We start from the raw sequence: 23,885 nt of genomic DNA, 5'->3' as shown, positions 1-23,885 counted from the left end.
ACACTTCTGCACATTTTTGTGCAGAGCCAGGTATTGGTGATATCGGACTCGGACAGAGTTAGAGTGGGATCACAAGAATTCAAGGTAGAGCTGCTTGGTCGTCGCAGTTCCTTGGAATCTTTCCATTTTGTTTTACTGTTATTTATTATTCAAACTGTATGGATTATTCAATCCTTGAGATTATTTCATGTATTCAGTTAGAGTTCGTGACTCAGTACTACCAGTCTTGGGAGGTTGTTTTATTTATATTCGTTCCGCTATTGGTTTTGATTACCTATTTAATTCAAAAAAAAAATCTCTTTGAAACGTAATAGAAATCGGCTTATCTAGTCTTGGAGACTAGGTTCCATCACGATGCCTGTGGTGGAATTTTGGGTCGTGACAATTTGGTATCAGAGCTATAGGCTCATAGGTTCTACGACTCACGAACGAGTCTAGTAGAGTCTTGCGGATCGGTACGTAGACGTCTGTACTTATCTTCGAGAGGCTACAAAGCTAGTAGAAAATTTTTTCACTTCTTTCATTCCTTATCGTGCTGCATATATTTAGATTGAAGCATGTATCTTATGTTCTTTTACATCCACTCATGTATGAAATTGTGCACTCGGTATCAACTATGTACCAATGGTTCATGATACTACAGAAGGGTTATAAGGGATCCAGGGTTGCTCAACCATTATTACAACGTGTCATCCAGATCGAGGATGTAGAAGTATTGAGAGATCATTTAGTTGTGCACATTGGGGTGCATCAGGTTCTGACATCTGGTTGTTAAGTATGATATTAAGAAGGTTTAATTAACTTTCTAATCGTCATAATCGTGGCAGGGTCACGAGGTGGATGTAGATCAGAAATAGTTGGTGGTATTAGAGACTATGTAGTTCGTATGAGATTTCTACTCAGCGAAGGGTACATACGTAGCCAAGGTACTAGAGGAAATGAGTTTAACTGTCACGAGGATGACATGCGCCAAATAAATGGCTTGAGGTGTCTTATAACCGGTGTCCTACAAGCGATGAAGGTTAGTATTTTGGATCATCGGAATGTGTCCTATGGCTTCGCGCCAAGTGAGGGGAGTCCACTATCAACGATCAGATTGCGGGGTCATGTGTTATATTAGTTTTGGCCTGAGATGTTTTTACATGGTAATGAAAGGTTCTCCGAAATTTGTATACGATTAAGAGGTGAGGTTTGTATGGGATGATGCTGGGGCTTGCGGTATTCCTGCGTCCTTAATAATTCTATATTTCAGTATCAACAGGGTCATGGAAACAATTTCAAAATACTCGGGGTGTTCCAGTAAGTTCTTTTAATGCACCATCGTGTCACGACCCCAAATCCCAACCTGTCGTGATGGTGCCTATCTCGACACTAGGCAAGCCAATGATATCAATAAACCATATCAATAAACCACACTTTCTTTTAAGTTTGAAAATATAATATTTAAATACAATACAAAATCTCACAAATACTGATACGAACACTCCCCAAAACCCGGTGTCACTGAGTACCTGAGCATCTAGTATGAATATAAGTCTCAAACAAATATGGTCTATAATAGTCTAAGACCAAAATACGGTAAACAAGGAGATAGTGAAGGAGAGACAAGGTCTGCGAAACACGGAAGCTACCTCTGAATCTCCGGAAGATCAACTATATGAGAGAATCAACATCCGTTATGCTCAGAAGCACCTAGATCTGTACACAAAGTGCAGGGTGTAGTATGAGTACAACCAACTCAGAAAGTAACAATAATAACAAAGGAACTGAAGATAGTGACGAGCTACACAGTTATAGTTCACTCTTAGTAATTCCAGCAAAGAATAAACATGCTTTCAAATCCAACAGTTTAAGTCAAATCAGTTTTATACGGTTCAAGTTCGTGTAATCCGGATATAAAATCTTTTAGAGTATTTCACAACAATGATACATAGCAACTAAGTGCAACAACAAATGAAAAACAAATACAACCTCTCAAGGCAACAATCACTCAACTCGTCACAACAGCTCAACCTCTCGGCTCTCAGCCCTCAGCACTCACACTCAATGGGTACCCGCGCTCACTAGGGGTGTACAGACTCCGGAGGAGCTCCTACAGCCCAAGCGCCATAATCCGCACGGACAACGCACGTGCTGCACGGACATCTCACGTGCTATAATATCCTGCACGGACAACTCACGCGCCATATATCCTTACCTCACCGGCAGGCCCTCGGCCTTACTCAGTCCTCAACCTCTTTAGTCTCTAGGGCTCTCGGAAATCACAAAGATCATCCCAAACAAAGATAACATAGTAAATCAATAAATATCAAGAAACACTGAGGTATGTTGCACAAGAAAAATCATGATTGAGTACAAGACAGCAATTAGCAAATAATGCAACAAGTACGCGACCTCTGCGGGTCCAAACAGTACTATTGCATAGCCTAAGCATGATTTGTTAACATGATTTATAGTCAAATTTCTTCAACACAAAGAGAGTTTATAGATAACAACAGGTTATTCAACTTTACAGTTTCACGGGACGGACCAAGTCACAATCCCTTCGGTGCACGCCCACACGCCCGTCACCTAGCATGTGTGTCACCTCCAAAATAATCATATGACACAAAAATCCGGGGTTTCATACCCTCAGGACCATATTTATAACTGTTACTTACCTCAAAACGTGAAATTCTTTACTCTGCTATGCCTTTGCCTCGCAAATCAGCCTCCGAATGCCTCACATCTAGTCACAAATAATTCATTTCAGTCAATAAAATTTATTGGAATTAATTCCATAAGAAATTACTAATATTCCATGAAAATCCTAAATTTAGCTCAAAAGTTTCCCGTGGGGCCAACGTCTTGGAACTCGACAAAAGTTATAAAATCCGAAAGCCCATTCAACCACGAGTCTACCCATATCAATTTTACCAAAATCCGACCTCAACTCGACCCTCAAATCTACAAATCTTATTTCCACATTTCTAAGTTCAAATCTCCGATTTACACCTCAAAACATTTAATCTAGTCGGATTATTCGATGATAATTCAATATTATGGAGTAGAAATGATCACAAGGGACTTACCTCAAGTTTTCCTTGAAAATCTATCAAAAATCGCCTCCCCTCAAGCTCCAATTTGTCAAAAATGGCGAATGGGACGAAGTCCCCTGCTTTATAATTCTGCCCAGATAGCCCCCGATCCTGCCTCGATCCTGGGCCTTCGATCGTGTTCCTCGATACAGGGCCTCGATCCTGGGCCTCGATTCTGACCCTCGATCCTGGCCCTCGATCATGGCCCTCGACCCTGGCCTTCGATCCTGCCTTCGATCGTGGCTTCGATCTTGGGCTCTCGATCCTGGACCTCGCTCATGGCCCTTGACCCTTGACTTCGATCCTACCTTCAATCGTAGCTTCGATCCTGGGCTCGATCATGGCCCTATTCTGGGATCGATTCTGGGAGATGGAATTTGCAGCAGAAGGAAATTGCAACATCTATTTTAGTCCACTTTTTTGATCCGTTAACCATCCGAAACTCACCCGAGGCCCTCGAGACCTCAACCAAATATACCAACAAGTCCTAAAACATCATACGAACTTAGTCGAACCCTCAAATCACCTCAAACAACGCTAAAACCATGAATTATACCCCAATTCAATCCTAATGAACTTTGATATTTCTAATTTCTACAAATGGTTCCGGAACCTATCAAATAACGTCCGATTGACCTCAAAATTTTCACATAAGTCATAAATGACATAACAGAGGTATTCCAATTTTTAGAATCGGATTCTGATCCCGATATCAAAAAGTCAACCCCCGGTCAAACTTTTCAAAATTAAACTTTCGGCATTTCAAGCCTAATTCCACTACGGACCTCCAAAACATTTTCCGGACACACTCCTAAGTCCAAAATCACCATACGGAGCTATTGGGATTATCAGAATTCAAATCCGAGGTCTTTTACACATAGGTCCACATATGATCAACTTTTCTAACTTAAATTTTCAATTATGAGACTAAGTGTTTCATTTCACTCCGAATTCCTTCCGGACCCAAACCAACTAACCCGGTAAGTCATAAAACAACTGTAAAGCATAAATTGAGCAGTAAATGGGGGAATGGGGTTATAATACTCAAAACGACCGGCCGGGTCATTACATTCTCCCCCTCTTAAACAAACGTTTGTCCTCTAATGGGCTTAGAATAATACCTGGAGTCTCATATAATTGTGGTATTTACTCTGCATCTCCTGCTCAATCTCCCAAGTAGCTTCTCCGACTGGCTGGCCTCTCTACTACACCTTCATTGATGCTATGTTCTTGGACCTTAGTTTTCGAACCTATCGGTCTAAAATAGCCACCGGCTCCACATCATAAGTCAAATAACCGTCCAGCTGCATTGTACTGAAATCCAAAATATGAGACGGATCCCCGACATATTTTCGGAGCATGTATACGTGGAACACTGGATGAACACCTGATAGGTGGAAAAGCAAGTTCATAAGCCACCTCTTCAATTTTCTTAAGTATCTCAAATGACCTAATATACCGAGGGCTCAACTTGCCTTTCTTCCCGAACCTCAACACACCCTTCATGGGTGAAATCTTGGACAAGACCTTCTCCCCAACCATGTAAGTAACATCACGGACCATCCTGTCGGCATAACTCTTCTGTCTAGACTGCACCGTGCGAAGCCGTTTCTGAATCACTTTGACCTTTTCTAAAGCATCCTAAACCAAGTCAGTACCTAATATTTTAACCTCACCCGGCTCAAATAAACCCACCGGAGACCGACATCGTATCCCATATAAAGCTTTATACGGAGCCATCTGAATGCTTGACTGGTAGCTATTATTGTAAGCAAACTCTGCGAGTGGTAGAAATTGATCCCAAGAACCCCCAAAATCAATGACACAAGCGCGTAGCATATCCTCCAATATCTGAATAGTGCGCTCGAAATGTTCATCCGTATGAGGGTGAAACGTTGTACTCTACTGAACCTGTGTCCCCAATTCTCGCTACACTGCTATCCAAAACTGTGATGTAAACTATGTGCCCCGATCTGAAATGATGGACACCGGCACACCGTGTAAGAGAACAACCTCGCGAATATAAATCCCAGCTAACCGCTCTGAAGAATAATTATTACCAACTGGGATAAAATGTGCGGACTTGGTTAACCGATCTACAATCACCCAAACAACATCAAACTTTCTCAAGGTCTGTGGGAGCCCAACTACGAAATCCATGGTAATACGCTCCTATTTCCACTTCGGAATTTCAAGTCTCTAAAGAAATCCTCTCGGCCTCTGATGTTCATAATTTACCTATTGACAATTTAGACACCGAGCTACAAACCTAACTATATCTTTCTTCACCTGCCTCCACTAATAGTGCTGCCTCAAATCCTGATACATCTTCATGGCACCTGGATGAATGGAGTACTACGAACTGTGAGCTTCCTGGAGAATCAACTCACGCAAACCATCTACATTAGGCACACATAGCCTTCCCTGCATCCGTAATACACCGTCATCTCCAATAGTGATTTCCTTGGCATCACCGTTCTGAAATGTGTCCTTAAGGACAAGCAGGTGTGGATCATCATACTGGCGTTCTCTGATGCGATCATATAAAGAAGACCGAGAAACCACACAAGCCAAAACTCGATTCGACTCAGAAACATCCAATCTAACAAACTGGTTGGCCAAGGCCTGAACATCCAATGCTAAAGGCCTCTCTACTATCAGTAAGTATGTTAAGCTGCCCAAACTCTCCGCCTTACGACTCAAGGCATCGGCCATCATATTGGCCTTTCCGGGATGATAGAGAATGGTAATGTCATAATCCTTAAGCAACTCTCACCACCTCCGCTGCCACAAATTAAGATCATTCTATTTCAACAAATGTTGTAGACTCTGATGGTCGGTATATATCTCACACTGGACACCGTACAAGTAATGCCGCCAAATTTTCAAGGCATGAACAATAACTGCTAATTGAAGATCGTGGACTGGATAATTCTTCTCGTGTACCTTTAACTGCCTGGATGCATAGGCAATCACCCTACCGTCATGCATCAGCACTGTGCCGAGACCAATAGGCGGTGCATCACATTACACACTATAAGACTCTAAACCTGTAGGAAACACCAATACTGGAGCTGTAGTCAAAGATGTCTTGAGCTTCCGAAAGCTCTCTTCACACTCATCCGACCACTTGAACGGAGCACTTTTCTGGGTCAATTTAGTCATAGGCGATGCAATAAACGAGAAACCCTCCACGAAGCGACGATAATAACCGGCCAAGCTTAGAAAACTCGGAATCTCAGTAACTGAAGATGGCCTGGGCCAATTTTGAACTGCCTCTATTTTCTTCGGATCTACCTTAATTCCTTCCCTAGACACTATATGTCCCAAGAATGCCACCGAACTAAGACAAAACGCATACTTAGAGAATTTGGCATAAAGTCTCTCCTCTCTCAGCCTCTGTAATACAATCCCCAAGTGTTGTACAAGCTCCTCCTGGCTACGTGAGTATACCAGAATATTATCAATAAATACTACGACAAATAAATCAAGATATGGCTGGAATACACTATTCATTAAATGCATAAATGCTGATGGGGTATTGGTTAGCCCAAAAGACATTACAAGAAATTCGTAGTGGCCTTAATGAGTTCTGAATGCCGTCTTTGGAATATCCGAATCCCAAATTTTCAACTGGTGATACCCCGATCTCAAATCAATTTTGGAGAACACCCTCGCTCTCTGAAGCTGGTCAAATAAGTCATCAATACGCGGCAAAGGATATTTATTCTTGAATGTAACTTTGTTCAGCTGCATATAATCAATGCACATCCGCATAATACCATCTTTCTTCTTAACAAACAGAACCGGTGCACCCCAAGGTGACACACTAGGCCTAATAAACCCCTTTTCAAGGAGTTCCTGAAGTTGCTCTTTCAATTCTTTTAACTCAGCTGGTGCCATACGATACAGAGGAATAGAAATGGGCTGAGTGAACTGCACCAAGTCAATACTGAAATCAATATCCCTATCGGGTGGCATACCCGGCAGGTCTGCAGGAAATACATTCGGAAAGTCTCGCACGACCGGTACTGAATCAATAATAGGAGTATCAACATCAACATGTCTCATAAAGGCCAAATATGACAAACATCCCTTTCCAACCATACGTTGGGCTTTCAAATAAGAAATTACCCTGCTAGGAACAAAATCTAGAGAACCTCTCCATTCAACCTTTGGTAACCCCGGCATCGTCAACGTCACGATTTTTGTGTGACAGTCCAGAATAGCATGACATGGAGACAACCAATCCATACCCTGGATTATATCGAAATCAACCATACCGAATAATAAGAGATCAACTCTGGTCTCCAGTTTCCTAATAGTTACCACTTACGACCGATACACACGGTCCACAATAATAATATCGCCCACCGGTGTAGATACACAAACAAGTGAAACTAAGGACTCACAGGGCATATCCAGATAATGAGCAAAATACGATGATACATATGAATAAGTGGAACCAGGGTCAAATGATATAGAAGCCTCCCTGTGGCACACTAAAACAATACCTGTGATCACTGCATCTAAAGTAACAGCATCTGGCCTGGCAGGAAAATCATAGAATCGGGCGTGACCGCCACCTGACCGGCCTCTCCCTCTTGGGCGACCCCTAGCTACCTGACCCCCACCCCACTGAGCATGTTTGTAAAAATGACCCCTACCGCGGTACAACTGACCCCCTGAAGGAACACCGTTGAAATCATCTGAACCACGAAGCCTCTTAGACTCCCTCTCAATCCGTTCCTGACTGCGAACCATCTCAATATGATGAGCAATGTTGACCACCTCGTCGAAAGTAGCACCAGTCACTCTCTCTCTAGTCATGAGTAATCGCAGCTGAAAAGTGAGGCCATCTATGAACCTCCTGATCCTTTCCCTATCTGTGGGAATCAACCATATAGCATGACGAGCCAATTCTGAAAATCTCATCTCATACTGTGTCACAAACATATCATCCTGACGAAGCTGCTCAAACTGCCTGCGTAGCTTCTCTCTGTGGAACTGTGGCATGAACTTCTCCAGGAATAGACCGGAGAATTGCTGACAGGTAAGGGGTGTTGCACCGACCGACCTACACCTCTTGTAAGCCTCCCAACATCTGAAGGCAGCCCTAGAAAACTGAAAAGTAGTGAACAAGACCCCTTTGGTCTCTAGAATACCCGCTGTCCGAAACATCCGTTGACACTTATCCAGAAAAGCCTGAGCATCCTCTGACTCAGCACCACTAAATGGTGGAGGTCTAAGCCTCTCAAATATCTCAAGTCTCCTTTGTTCATCATCTGCCATAACAAGAACTACCGGGGCCTGAGCAGCAGCAACAGGCCGGGCTGGTGGTGCCCCCGGTATATGAAGTCCCTGTACTACCTGGCCTGGAGTATGGGCAACAGGGGTATGAGTATTTCCCCCGGACTGAGAAGTGGCAGGTGCGGCCTGAGCCAAAACCACCTGAGCAATACCAGTGCAAACTGTTAATATCTGGGCCAAAGTCTCCTGAAGGCCTGGAATCTCAATAGGAACGGCTGGTGCATGAGCTGGTCCTGTCGGCTCAGCTATATCTGGAATCTTCTCCTGACCTAGAGCAACTGGTGGTACTACAGGTGCGGGTCTAACTGTGGTACGAGCTACACCTCGTCCTCTACCTCGGCCCCGACCTCTACCACGACCACGGCCTCTCGCAGCCCTAACGGGTGGCTGACCATCCAATCTGGTAGTACGTGTCCTCACCATCTGTGAGAGAATAGAATGATAGAAATTTAGTTTTCGGAAGTCGAAGATAAGTACAGACGTCTCCGTACCGATCCGCAAGACTCTACTAAACCTGCTCATGACTCGTGAGACCTATGTAACCTAGGCTCTAATACCAACTTGTCACGACCCAAAATACCAGCCTGTCATGATGGCGCCTATCTCGACACTAGGCAAGCCGATAATATCAATAAACCACACTTTCTTTTAAGTTTGAAAATATAATATTTAAATACAATACAAAATCTCACAAATACTGATACGAACACTCCCCAAAACCCGGTGTCACTGAGTACCTGAGCATCTAGTATGAATATAAGTCTCAAACAAATATGGTCTATAATAGTCTAAGACCAAAATACGGTAAACAAGGAGATAGTAAAGGAGAGACAAGGTCTGCGAAACACGGCAGCTACCTCTGAATCTTCGGAAGATCAACTATATGAGAGAATCAACATCCGTTATGCTCAGAAGCACCTGGATCTGCACACGAAGTGCAAGGTGTAGTATGAGTACAACCAACTCAGCAAGTAACAATAATAACTAAGGAATTGAAGATAGTGACGAGCTACACAGTTATAGTTCACTCTCAGTAATTCCAGCAAAGAATAGACATGCTTTCAAATCCAACAGTTTAAGTCAAATAAGTTTTATACAGTTCATGTTCGTGTAATCCGGATATAAAATCTTTTAGAGTATTTCACAATAATGACAGATAGCAACTAAGTGCAACAATAAATGAAAATCAAGTACAGCCTCTCAGTGCAAAAGTCACTCAACTCGTGACAACAACTCAACCACTCGACTCTCATCCCTCAGCACTCACACTCAATGGGTACCCGCGCTCACTGGGGTTGTACAGACTCTGGAGGGGCTCCTACAGCCCAAGTGCCATAATTCGCACGGACAACTCACGTGCTGCACGGACAACTCACGTGCTATAATATCCTGCCCAGACAACTCACGTGCCATATATCCTTACCTCACGGATAGGCCCTCGGCCTTACTCATTCCTCAACCTCTCTAGTCTCTCGGGCTCTCGGAAATCACAAAGATCAGCCCAAACAAAGATAACATAGTAAATCAACAAATATCAAGAAATACTAAGGTATGATGCACAAGTAAAAGCATGACTGAGTACAAGACAACAATTAGCAAATAATTCAACAAGTACGCGACCTCTGTGGGTCCCAACAGTACTATTACATAGCCTAAGCATGATATTTTAACATGATTTACAGTCAAATTTCATCAACACAAAGAGAACTTATAACTAACAACATGTTATTCAACTTTACAGTTTCACGGGACGGACCAAGTCATAATCCCTTCGGTGCGCACACACACGTTCACCTCCAAAATAATCACATGACACAAAAATCCGGGGTTTCGTAAACTCAGGACAAGATTTATAATTGTTACTTACCTCAAAACGTGAAATGCTTTACTCTGCAATGCCTTTGCCTCGCAAATCGGCCTATGAATGCCTCGCATCTTGTCACAAAAAATTTGTTTCAGTCAGTAAAATTTATTGGAATTAATTCCATAAGAAAATACTAATTTTCCATAAAAATCCGAAATTTAGCTCAAAAGTCGCCTGTGGGGCCCACGTCTCGAAACCCGACAAAAGTTATAAAATTTGAAAACCCATTCAACCACGAGTCTACCCATTACCAATTTTACCAAAATCCGACCTCAACTCGACCCTCGAATCCACAAATCTTATTTCCAAATTTCTATGTTCAAATCTCCGATTTACACCTCAAAAACATGTAATCTAGTCGGATTATTTGATGATAATTCAATATTATGGAATAGAAATGATCACAAAGGACATACCTCAAGTTTTTCTTGAAAATCTATCAAAAATTGCCTCCCCTCAAGCTCCAATTTGTCAAAAATGGCGAATGGGACGAAGTCCCCTACTTTATAATTCTGCCCAGACAGCCCCCAATCCTGCCTCGATCTTGGGCCTTCGATCGTGTTCCTCGATCCTGGGCCTTGATTCTGACCCTCGATCCTGGCCCTCGATCATGGCCCTCGACCCTGGCCTTCGATCCTGCCTTCGATCCTGGGCTCTCGATCCTGGCCCTTGACCTTGGCTTTCGATCCTGCCTTCGATCGTGGCTTCGATCCTGGGCTCGATCATGGCCCTATTCTGGGCTCGATTCTGGGAGATGGAATTTGCAGTAGAAGGAAATTGTAGTAACTATTTTAGTCCACTTTTTTTATCCGTTAACCATCCGAAACTCACCCGAGGCCCTCGGAACCTCAACCAAATATACCACCAAGTCTTAAAACATCATACGAACTTAGTCGAGTCTATCAAATCTCATTCGGTTGACCTTAAAATTTGCACACAAGTCATAAATGACATAATGGAGGTATTCCAATTTTCAGAATCAGATTCCGAGCCGATATCAAAAAGTCAACCCCTCCGGTTAAACTTCCCAAAATTAAACTTTCGGTATTTCAAGCCTATTTCCACTATGGACCTCCAAAAAAATTTTCGGACACACTCCTAAGTCCAAAATCACCATATGATGCTATTGGAATTATCATAATTCAAATACGAGGTCTTTTACACATAGGTCCACATACGGTCAACATTTCTAACTTAGTTTTTCAATTATAAGACTAAGTGTCTCATTTCACTTTGAATTCCTTCCGGACCCGAACCAACTAAACTGATAAGTCATAAAATAACTGTAAAGCATAAATTGAGCAGTAAATGGAGGAACGAGGTTACAATAACCAAAACGACTGGCCGGGTCATTACACACCGGCACAGAATTCCTATAATGGTTATTCCAGTTATCCGGCACAGACTCAGTGTGAGTATCCAAAGCCGCAGAGGGGTTGCTATGAGTGTGGTGATACTATACACATCAAGAAAAATTATCCCAGACTTGGGAGGGGTGGATTTCATCATAACACTCAAGCTACAAGCTTTATTCAAGTTAATACTCCACGTGCATAGCTAATTAGAGGTGGAGGACAGGAGGGTAGAAGGCGCCTAAGAGGTGGAGGCCTGACCTGTTGATATAATCGCTATGATTTGGCTGAGGCCGACACACCAGATGGTGTCGTTACAGGTACGATCCTGATTTTTATTATAAAAGGATATTTTCCCTTAATTTAATTCGGTACTGAATATTAAGGCGAGTCCCCCTATCATGCTCCGCTTATGGGTGAGCTTCGTAATTGTGTGACCCACTTTTTTGTTTATCCCTGTTGGGAGATTTGAAGATGTGAGCCGTGTTTGTCATTTTTATTTTGTGCACCATTGAGGGCTATACACTCGAAAGTAATTTTTATTATACAATTAAGTAGGTTTAATATGTTTCGAAATAATTGATTCCAATTTTATGAATTATATGCCCTATCGGTATGAGGGTTCATTAAATGTTATGAAAAATATTTACGAAATTTATTGAAAAGAAGAAAGAAAGGAAACTGTAATTTCAGTTGGCACAATGTGCAAATACTTGTGATTCAGAGTTGAGGACGAGTTCCTCGCATTTTTATATGATGTGAAATATTGAAATCGCGATACAAGCCACGATGGAAGTTATATAAGGACGAGGTCCTTGCGGTAAAATATTTATGAGTTTAAAATTCTCCCTTTATGAAATTCAATTTGTACAATAATATTAATAGGGAGTCATGCCTGATAGGCTTATGAGATAATTATTTTATGTGTTTCTGTGCCATAATTGTGCTGTAATTATTGAGTTTTAGCATACGAGGTGAGTGCCCAGGTGGCGTTGGATGTGACTCGTTAATTCGATTAAATAATTATGAGGTATTTATGCCTCACATTTTGTTGTCAGTGTTGTGAAAATTCGAAATGAGGTTTTGGTTAATATGAGGTTAATTGATGATGCTGGAATTAATTATGAACAACTTTTAAGACTAGAGATGTAGTGATGGGCATACATATGATGTGCTTCATGTCCTGATATCATTATGATAATGCAGTGATTGTAATGCTAAGATTAGTATTATTGATATATGCATTGTGGTGCTTTGCTGGGTTGTGGATGTGTTGTTAGGAGTTGTTTTGGTGTTACTCTGGTAGGTGGATTGGCCCATTTACAGGGGAGACCCTACCAAAATTTCTAAAAAATTTGGGAGTTAAAAAAATTTGGAAAATTGATATGTGCGAAAAAAGAGAAAAGTTATGTTATGTGTTTGAGGGCGGACTCTACTTCTTATTCAAGGGCGCATGATCCTAAGCAGGGGAAGAATGTAATACCCCGGAAAAAATTTTTGAAGTACTTCAAAACTATCAAGAAAGTTGATGTGTGCGTAGGCACGAGTTGTTATATCCAGTTGAGGATAATACCGTGCGTTGTTATGAAAATCATGCCTTTTGAAAATGTTTGGAGTGTAAGAAATTGGTCTTAAAGTTTACAAATATGGATAAAATAAATAATCTCAATTGAGACGGTGTTGTCAGATTTATCTCAAATGCGGTAACATGGGATCAACCGTAAGTATATGTGTAAAAGTAAAATCATCGATTTGGTAACCTCAGAATAATTCTTAGCACATTCGAGGACGAACATTTGTTTAAGAGGTGGAGAATGTAATGACCCGACTTATCGTTTTAAGAATTAACGCCCCGTTCAGTGACTTAAGGTCTCGAGCAGCTCCACAATATGTATTATAACCCACGGGTGTGGTCGAGTTTGATTTACTGAAGATTCGAAATTTAATTAAAAGAACAATCATTATTTAGAAGCATAAATGGAAAGAGTTGACCAGAGAGTTGACTTTTGAGTAAACGATATCAAATTCAAATTCTGATGATTCCAATAGCTCTGTATGATGATTTTGACATAGGAGTCTGCCCGGAAAATTATATGGAAGTCCGTAGTGGAATTTGGCTTGAAATGGCGAAAATAGAATTTTTGGGAAGTTTGACCAGGGAGTTGACTTTTTGATATCGGAGTCGGAATCCAGTTCTAAAAATTTGTATAGGTCCGTTATGTCATTTATAACTGGTGTGCAAAACTCGAGGTCAACCGAAATTGATTTGATAGGTTTCAGCATTAAATGTAGAAGTTGGAATTTCTTAATTTCATTAAGCTTAAATGGGGGTATGATTCGTGGTTCTAGCATTGTTCGATGTAATTTGAAGTTTCGACTAAGTTCGTATGATGTTTTAGGACTTGTTGGTATGATTTGACGGGTCTCGAGGGGCTTAGGTGTATTTTTGGATCATTGGTTAAGAGACTTGTAAAGTTAAGAAATTTGGGAGTTTGACCAGGGTCAATATCGGGTCAAGACGACCTCTTTTCAGTGTTTTGAGTACGCGAGCAGGTCCGTAGCATGTTTTATGATTGAAATTCATATATGGTTTATGTCCGGGAGGTTCCGGATGAGTTTCGGGGTGGTTTCAGATCATTTCGGAGAAGTTTGGGTTTTGCTGGTTTCTAGTGCGGTACTTTCATTAGCAAATCCGAAAATACCGTTCATTCTCAAATGAGAAGTCATTGTCCGCAAATGCAAAAAACACTATTCATTCACAAAATTCGAAACACAATTCATTCGCAAATGCGAAGTTTTGTCCACAAATGCAAAAACACCGTGCATTCGCAAATGCGAAGTTTTTGTCCGCAAATGAGAAAACATTATTCATTCGCAAATGCGAAAACACTGTTCATTCGCAAATGCGAAGTTTTTGCCCGCAAATGCGAATCTGGGCAGAAATTTAAGGATTGAAAATTTGTCATTTTTTCCATTTTCGAGTGGGATATATGGAGCTTGGTTTCTGGGCGTTTTTTATGATTTCTTCACGACTTCGACTAGGGTAAGTGTTCTGTCACGACCCAAAATCCCACCAAAGGCGTCGTGATGACACCTAGTCTCTAAGACTAGGTAAGCCAATTTCTATTACATTTTGAAGCCATTTTTTTTTAAAAATCTAACAGCGGAAATAAATACAATACACAACCTCCCAAGACTGGTAGTACTGAGTCATGAACTCTATCTGAATACATGGAATGATCATGAGGACCGAATATACAATACTGTTTGATTACAAATTAACAGTACAATGAAATAAAAAGACTCCAAGGGATTGCGACGACCAAGCAGCTCTACCTTGAATCCTTATAATCGCGCTTTAACTCTGCTCAAGTCCGATATCTTCAATACCTGGCTCTGCACAAAAATGTGCAGAAGTGTAGAGTGAGCACACCACAGCGGTGCCCAGTAAGTATCAAGAGTAACCTCAATGGAGTAGAGACGAGGTACAGTCAAGACACTCACCAGTCTACTAACCTATGCAATATAATGTACAAAATAAAAGGAAACAAATAATAATAAAGGCAGGATAAAACAACCAGTGATATGCACAACAGACAACAAGAACACCATTAATATCACTCAACAATTAATAAATACAATTACACCCAATTAAATCAAGCCCTTCAAATAAATGTATTTCACATAGTTTTTCCAGATAACTCTCTTTCAAATATAATTCTCTCAAATAATTATTTTTTAAATATAATTCTTTCAATAAAATACAATTTCCTCAAATAAATATCTTTCAAAATACAATTCTTTTATATGATACTTTCTAAGTAAAAATCCTTTCAAATAAATATTTTGAATATAAATCTTTCAATTAAAAAGTCACCATGTGACACCTCATTTCAAAGTCATCAAAATACGGGTCTCAGCCCATTTTTATATTTTTTGTAAATACGGGTCTCAGTCCATTTTCATATGTCCGCGGCACCTCGTTCCCATAATTAAATCATCATATTTGCCCGGCACCTTGTGCCCTCATTTCATATCATAATTGCACGGACAAGTCACGTGCCAAATATCATTACCATTTCATCACAGCACCTCGTGCCCACATTTTATATCACAACTGCACGGACAATTCACGTACCAATATCCCCATTTCATATCACAATTCACGGCACCTTGTGCCCACATTTTATTTTATAAATCGCCTGGCAATAGCCACAGGCTCCCAATTTCAACAAAATTAGATTATTATCAATTTACTAACAACAAGACAAGTGGCACAAGTATAAAAATAAACACAAGGAAATCACAACATCACATGAAAATTTTCAACACCATAACCCCACATCATCACGTATCGTCCCTGACAATAGCCACCCTAATCGCTCCTATTGCCACCCTTATTGCTCCTATAGCCACCCTTATCGCTCTGCCCAGACAATATTAATAGCCACCATTATCATTCTTATTGCCACCCTTATCGCTCTTATAGCCACCCTTATCGCTCCGCCTAGTTATATCAATAGCCAACAAACACAACAGTGAAATCCCACCCTTATAGCCACATAATATCAACAGTGAAATGCCACCCTTATCTCCCAAAATAACAACTCACACAACACAACAATTTACACGGGAAATTATCACAACAACATAACAAAAATCAATTCATATCACAATTTTCCCAATGGCCACAACCAAATTTCAAAGCTACAACCAAGTAAATTAATTTCATAGCAAATAGCCAAATGCTCCACACAATGTGTAAAACACCCAAAAACAATCAATAGATATAGAAATTACTCAACATAAAGCAAAGTCTTCATAAAAGATCAATTTTTCAATAATTATATAAACACCTCTTCTTAAGCTCATTTAATTAATTATTTGCAGAGGGGAAAATTCAAAATGAAATTAGATTCCAATAAGTATCAAGCCAACAAATTCGCAAAATTTCATAAATAATCAAATGACAATCACATCACATTATCATATAACAACAGAGCCAACAACAAGGGTTTAGGCACGATAAGTAGATCATAAAATATATGCCAACAATTATCCAATTTACTACACAATATGCTCAAGACTTTAACTCAATAAAATTTGCACATATAAACCAAGTACGTACTCGTCACCTTGCGTACATGGTTTTCAATTACCCAAGTTGCACATAAGACTCAATGCCTAAGGAAAATTTCCCCCACTCAGGGTTAAGCAAGACACTTACCTTTTTGAAGTTAGGCCGATATTCCAAAATAGCCTTCTTGCTTGAATTGACCTCCGGACAGCTCAAATCTATCCAAATTAATTGTATAACTTCATTAAAATTCATCGGAAACAATTCCGGATAATAATACGTCTACTTAAAATTTTATTCCAAAAAGTCAATAAAAGTCAGCGCGGGACTCGCCTCTTGGAACCCGACAAAATTTTCATAAAATTCGAACACCCATTTCGATACGAGTTCAACCATATCAATTTTATCGAATTCCAATAACAAATCGACCTCCAAATCTTAAATTTAAACCAAGAGGGTTTTCTAAATTTTTCAACCTAATTCACTAATTTAGTGATAAAAACAACAATAGATTCATGTAATTTAACAAAAAATAAGTTAGGAATTCTTACCCTAATATTTTCCTTGAAACACTCTCGAAATATCGCCTCACCCGAGCTTCCTTGGTCCAAAAATGGAAGAATATCACGAATTTGGACTTTATTATGCTGCCCAGGGGTTTGTTCTTCGCGTTCGCGAGACTCCCCTCGCGTTCGCGAAGAACAAATTCTTCAAAAGTCATTTTCAAACTCTTCTCAGACAGCTTTTAGTATAATAGTCATAACGTTTTGTACAAAACTCCAAATGATGAATGGTTTGACTTTCTGAAAACTAGACGCCAAGGGCTATAACTGTTATTTGTTGCTCATCTCCCAATTCCTTATAGATTACGAGATATAAGCTTCCAAAGTCAGCCATATGCAACAGAGATTTCCAAACTCTTCCCGGACAGCCTATAGTGTATCAACCATAACTTTTTGTACACAACTCCAAATGATAAATGGTTTACCTTTCTGAAAACTGGACACAAAGGGCTACAACTATTATTTTTGGATCATCTCCAAATACCTTATAGATTGCGGGATATGAGCCTGTAAAATCAGACAACAAACAACAAAATTTCCTTCTTCGCGAACGCGAAGAACAAAGTCCTAACAACAAAATCCTTCTTCGCGAACGCGAGAGGCTCCTCGCGAACGCGAAGAACAACACCAGAACCAGCAACCAGCAGCATCAAAGCACCCAAACTTGGTCCGGAACCACCCCGAATCAAACCCGAGTTCCCCGGGACCCCGTCCAATCGTACCAACCAGTCCCAATACATAACACGAACCTGCTCGATGCCTCAAATCACATCAAATAACATCAAAGCCACGAATCATACCCCAATTCAAGCCTAATGAACTTTGAAATTTCAAATTCTATATCTTGTGCCGAAACACATCAAATCAATCTAGAATGACTTTAAATTTTGCACACAAGTCATAATTGACATAACAAAGCTATTCCAATTTCCAGAATCGGATTTCGGCCCCGATATCAAAAGATCAATCCTCCGGTCAAACTTTCCAAAAATTCATTTTTTCGCCATTTCAAGCCAAATTCCTCTACGGACCTCTAAATAATTTTTCGGACACGCTCCTAAGTCCATAATCACCATACGGAGCTATTGACATCATCAAAATTTCATTCCAGAGTCGTCTTCACACTATTCCGACTACGGTAAAAATCCTAAGACTTAAGCTTCCCTCTCAGGGACTAAGTGTCCCAAATCTCTCCGAATCATCCGTAAATCAAACTCGACCACACACGCGGGTCATAATACATATTGCGAGGCTGCTCAAGACCATAAGTCACTGAACGGGGCATAAATTCTTAAAATGACAAGTCGAGTCGTTATATTCTCCACCTCTTAAACAAACGTTCGTCCTCGAACGTGCTAAGAATCTTTCTGAGGACTTTAAATTACTGAGTATATTCTTGCACACCTACTTGTGAGTGATTTTACATTCCCGCAATTTAACACGGGTCCGACAACACCATCTCAATTGAGATTATTTCTTTTCTCCATTCTTATAAGCTTTAAAGCAAAATCCCTAACTCTCCAATCATTTCCAAATATGCCTGAATTCTCACAACAACGCACAACATTAGTCTCAATTGGCTACAGCAACTCGTGCCTATGCACATATAAATTTCCTCAATAGTGTTGAAGTAACTCAGAACTTTCTCTGGGGTGCTATATTATTCCCCGCTTAGGATCATTTGCCCTCAAACACATAACATATTTAACTCTTCTTATGCAAATTGTCAATCCTCCAAATTTTACTAACTCCCAAATGTTTCAGAAATTTCGGCAAAGTCTCCCCTGTAATTGGGCCTATCCACCTACCAGTGTAACACCCAAACAACTCCTAACAACATATCCATAATCCAACAAAATACCACAGGGTATATATCAATAACATTAATCTCAGCATTGCCTGATCATAGTGATATCAGGACATGAAGCACATCATATGTATGCTCATCACCACATCTCTGGTCTTAAAAGCTGTTCATAATTAATCCCAACATCATCAATTAATCTCATATTAATTATCACCTCGTTTCGAATTTTCACAACACTGACAACAGAACGTGAGGCATGAAGAACTCATGCTTACTTACTCGGATTAATGAGTCACATTTAACGCTACATGGGCGCTCACCTCATAGGCTAAAACTCAATATTTACAGCAAAAAAATGAATGAATATGAATAGAAAATATACAAGCATCATCAAATAAGCTTAACAGGCATGACTCCCTATTAATATTATTGCACAAATTAAATTTCACAAGGGAGAATTTTAAACTCATAAATATTTTACCACAAGGACCTCGTCCTAATATAACTTCTATCGCGGCCTGCAGCTCGGTTTAAATATTTCACATCATATATAAAATTCGAGGATCTAGTCCTCAACTCCGAGTCACAAGTATTTTGCACATTGTGCCAACTAAAATTTTCAATTTCCTTTCTTTCTTCTTTTCAATATATTTCATAAATAATTTTCACAACATATAATGAACCCTCATATCGGTAGGGCGTATAATTCATAAAAATTGGAATCAATTATTCCGAAACACATTAAACCAACTGTATCGAATAATAAAATTTTGCTTTTGGACTTATAGCCCTCAATGGTGCACAAACATAAAATGATAGACACATGCTCACATCTCTAAATCTCCCAACATGGATACACATATAAGTGGGTCACAAATTTACGAAGCTCACCCATAAGTGGAGCATAATAAGAGGATTCACCTCAATATTCAGAACCGAATCAAATTAAGGAAAATATCCTTTTATAATAAAAATCAGGATCGCACCTGTAACGAAACTGTCTGGTGTATTTGGACTCAGCCAAATCATAGTGATTAAATCAACGGGTCGGGCCTCCACCTCTTAGGCGCCCACTACCCGTCCGTCCTCTACCTCTAGCTGACTATGCACGTGGAGTATCAACTGGAATAAAGCTTGTAGCTGGAGTGTTCTGATGAAATCCGCCCCTCCCAAGTTTGGGACAATCTCTCATGATATGCCTAGTATCACCACACTCATAACAACTCCTCTGAGGTTGCGGCTGCTCGTACTGAGTCTGTGCCGAATAACTGGAATAACCACTGTAAAAATCTCATATCGGTGGTGCACTATAAACTGGAGCAGCCCAAGTAATCTGATATGCGGACTGAGCTGATCGACTGCTCGAGCCTCCGCTATAATGGGTTTTAGCTGAAGAGTAAATTCCACTGAACCCTCCAGATCTTCGAGACCTTTTGGCCTCCTTAGACTGTCTTTCCTCGCCTAAAACACCCTCAATCTTCCTTGCAATCTCCACTACTTGCTGAAATGAAGCATCAGTTTGCAATTCTCGAACCATGCATATTTTAATATCATAATCGAGCCCCTCAATGAATCTGCGGACCTGCTCTCTAATTGAAGGAACCAAGATAGGTGCATAATGGGCTAACTCACTGAACCTGATGGCATATTCTGACACTGTCATAGTGCCCTGATGCAACCGTTCAAACTCTGTGTGTCGCGCATCTCTGAGAGTCTGGGGAACAAACTCTTTCAAGAATATTTCTGAAAATTGAGCCCAAGTTGGTGGTGTTGCATCGGCTGGTCTACCTTCTTCATAGATTTTCCACCAACGATACGCTGCGCCTGACAGTTGAAATGTAGTAAAGGCAACTCCGCTCATCTCCACAATACCCATGGTGCGGAGAATACGGTGACAATTTTCTAGAAATTCTTGGGCATCTTCTGTAGCTGTGCCACTGAAAGTTGGTGGACTACACCTCTTAAACCTTTCAAGTCTCTTTTGTTCTTCTTCTGATGCCTCGGGCCCGACCTCAGGCCGAACCGGAATAACAGGTTGTACCGGTACTACACCCGGAACCTGACCAACGTGAACCTGCTACTCTGGAGTTGTGATAGGAGTCTGAGCTACTCCCCCAATCTGCGGAATGTTTGGTGCAACAAAGATCAATCCCGTCTGAGTTAATGTGCCAAACATACTCGGGAACTATGCCAAAGTCTCCTGAAGTCCGGGGGTAACAACAGGTGTTTCTGATACCTGTCCCCCAACTGGAGCTACTGGTGGCTCCTCAACTGTTGTTCTGACAGGTGCTCTAGTTGTAGCACGTTCCCTTCCTCGGCCTCTACCTCGGCTCCGGCTTCTTGTAGCCCTAGCAGTATGTGCGGATGCCTGCTCAGCTAACCTAGTAGCGCGTGTCCTCACCATCTGTGAGAGAATGGAGATACAAGGTTCAAATTCAAAATTGAACAAATTCCGCACGATAGGAATGAAAGAAATGAAAATTTCCTAACAGTTCTGTAGCCTCTCAAAGATAAGTATAGACGTCTCCGTATCGATCCACAAGACTCTACTACACTTGTTCGTGACTCGTAGAACCTATGAACCTAGAGCTCTGATACCAACTTGTCACGACCCAAAATTCCACCACAGGCGTCGTGATGGCACCTAGTCTCTAAGACTAGGTAAGCCGATTTCTATTACATTTTGAAGCCATTTTTTTTAAATCTAACAGCGAAAATAATTACAATACACAACCTCCCAAGACTGGTAGTACTGAGTCACAAACTCTAACTGAATACATGGAATGATCACAAGGACTGAATATACAATACTGTTTGATTACAAATTAACAGTACAATGAAATGAAAAGACTCCAAGAGACTGCGATGACCAAGCAGCTCTACCTTGAATCCTTATAATCGCGCTTTAACTCTGCTCAAGTCCGATATCTTCAATACCTGGCTCTGCACAAAAATGTGCAGAAGTGTAGAGTGAGCACACCACAGTGGTGCCCAGTAAGTATCAAGACTAACCTCAATGGAGTAGAGACGAGGTACAGTCAAGACACTCACTAGTCTAATAACCTGTGCAATATAATATACAAAATAAAAGGAAACAAATAATAATAAAGGCAGGATAAAACAACCAGTGATATGCACAACAGACAACAAGAACACCATTTATATCACTCAACAATTAATAAATACAATTACACCAAATTAAATCAAGCCCTTCAAATAAATGTCTTTCACATAGTTCTTCCAGATAACTCTCTTTCAAATATAATTCTCTCAAATAATTATTTTTCAAATATAATTCTTTCAATAAATCTTTTCAAATACAATTTCCTCAAATAAATATCTTTCAAAATACAATTCTTTTATATGATACTTTCTAAGTAAAAAATCCTTTCAAATAAATATTTTGAATATAATTCTTTCAATTAAAAAGTCACCATGTGACACCTCATTTCAAAATCATCAAAATACGGGTCTCAGCCTATTTTCATATTTTTCGTAAATACGGGTCTCAGTCCATTTTTATATTTCCACGGCACCTCGTGCCCATAATTAAATCATCATATTTGCCCGACACCTTGTTCCCTCATTTCATATCACAACTGCACGGACAATTCACGTGCCAAATATCATTACCATTTCATCACAGCACCTCGTGCCCACATTTTATATCACAACTGCACGGACAATTCACGTGCCAATATCCCCATTTCATATCACAATTCACGGCACTTCGTGCCCACATTTCATTTTATAAACCGCCTGGCAATAGCCGCAGGCTCCCAATTTCAACAAAATCAGATTATTATCAATTTATTAACAACAAGACAAGTCGCACAAGGTATAAAAATAAACACAAGAAAATCACAATATCACATGAAAATATTTAACACCAGAACCCAATATCATTACATATCGTCCATGACAATAGCCAACCTTATCGCTCCTATAGCCACCATTATCGCTCCGCCCAAACAATATCAATAGCCAACAAACACAATAGTGAAATGCCACCCTTATAACCACATAATATCAATGGTGAAATGCCACCCTTATCTCCCAAAAATAACAGCTCACACAACACAACAATTTACACGGGAAATTATCACAACAACATAACAAAAATCAATTCATATCACAATTTGCCCAATGGCCACAACCAAATTTCAAAGCTACAACCAAGTCAATTAATTTCACAGCAAATAGCCAAATGCTCCACACAATGTGTACAACACCCAAAAACAATCAATAGAGATAGAAATTACTCAACATAAAGCAAAGTCTTCATAAAAGATCAAATTATTAATAATTATATAAACACCTCTTCTTAAACTCATTTAATTAATTATTTGCAGAGGGGAAAATCCAAAATAAAATTAAATTCCAATAATTATCAAGCCAGCAAATTCACGAAATTTCATAAATAATCAAATAACAATCACATCACATTGTCAAATAACAACAGAGTCAACAACAAGGGTTTAGGCGCGACAAGTAGATGATAAAATATATGCCAACAATTATCCAATTTACTACACAATATGCTCAAGATTTTAACTCAATAAAATTTGCACATATAAATCAAGTACGTACTCGTCACCTCGCGTACATGGTTTTCAATTAGCCAAGTTGCACATAAGACTTAATGCCTAAGGGGAATTTCCCCCACTCGAGGTTAAGCAAGACACTTACCTTTTTGAAGTTAGGTCGATATTCCAAAATGACCCTATTTCTTGAATTGACCTCCGGACAGTTCAAATCTATCCAAATTAATTGTATAACTTCATTAAATTTCATCGGAAATAATTCCGGATAATAATACGTCGACTTAAAATTTT

This window comes from Nicotiana tabacum, chromosome 17, assembly GCF_000715075.1.
Source record: "Nicotiana tabacum cultivar K326 chromosome 17, ASM71507v2, whole genome shotgun sequence".
Lineage (NCBI taxonomy): Eukaryota > Viridiplantae > Streptophyta > Magnoliopsida > Solanales > Solanaceae > Nicotiana > Nicotiana tabacum.
This window is presented reverse-complemented; position numbering follows the sequence as displayed.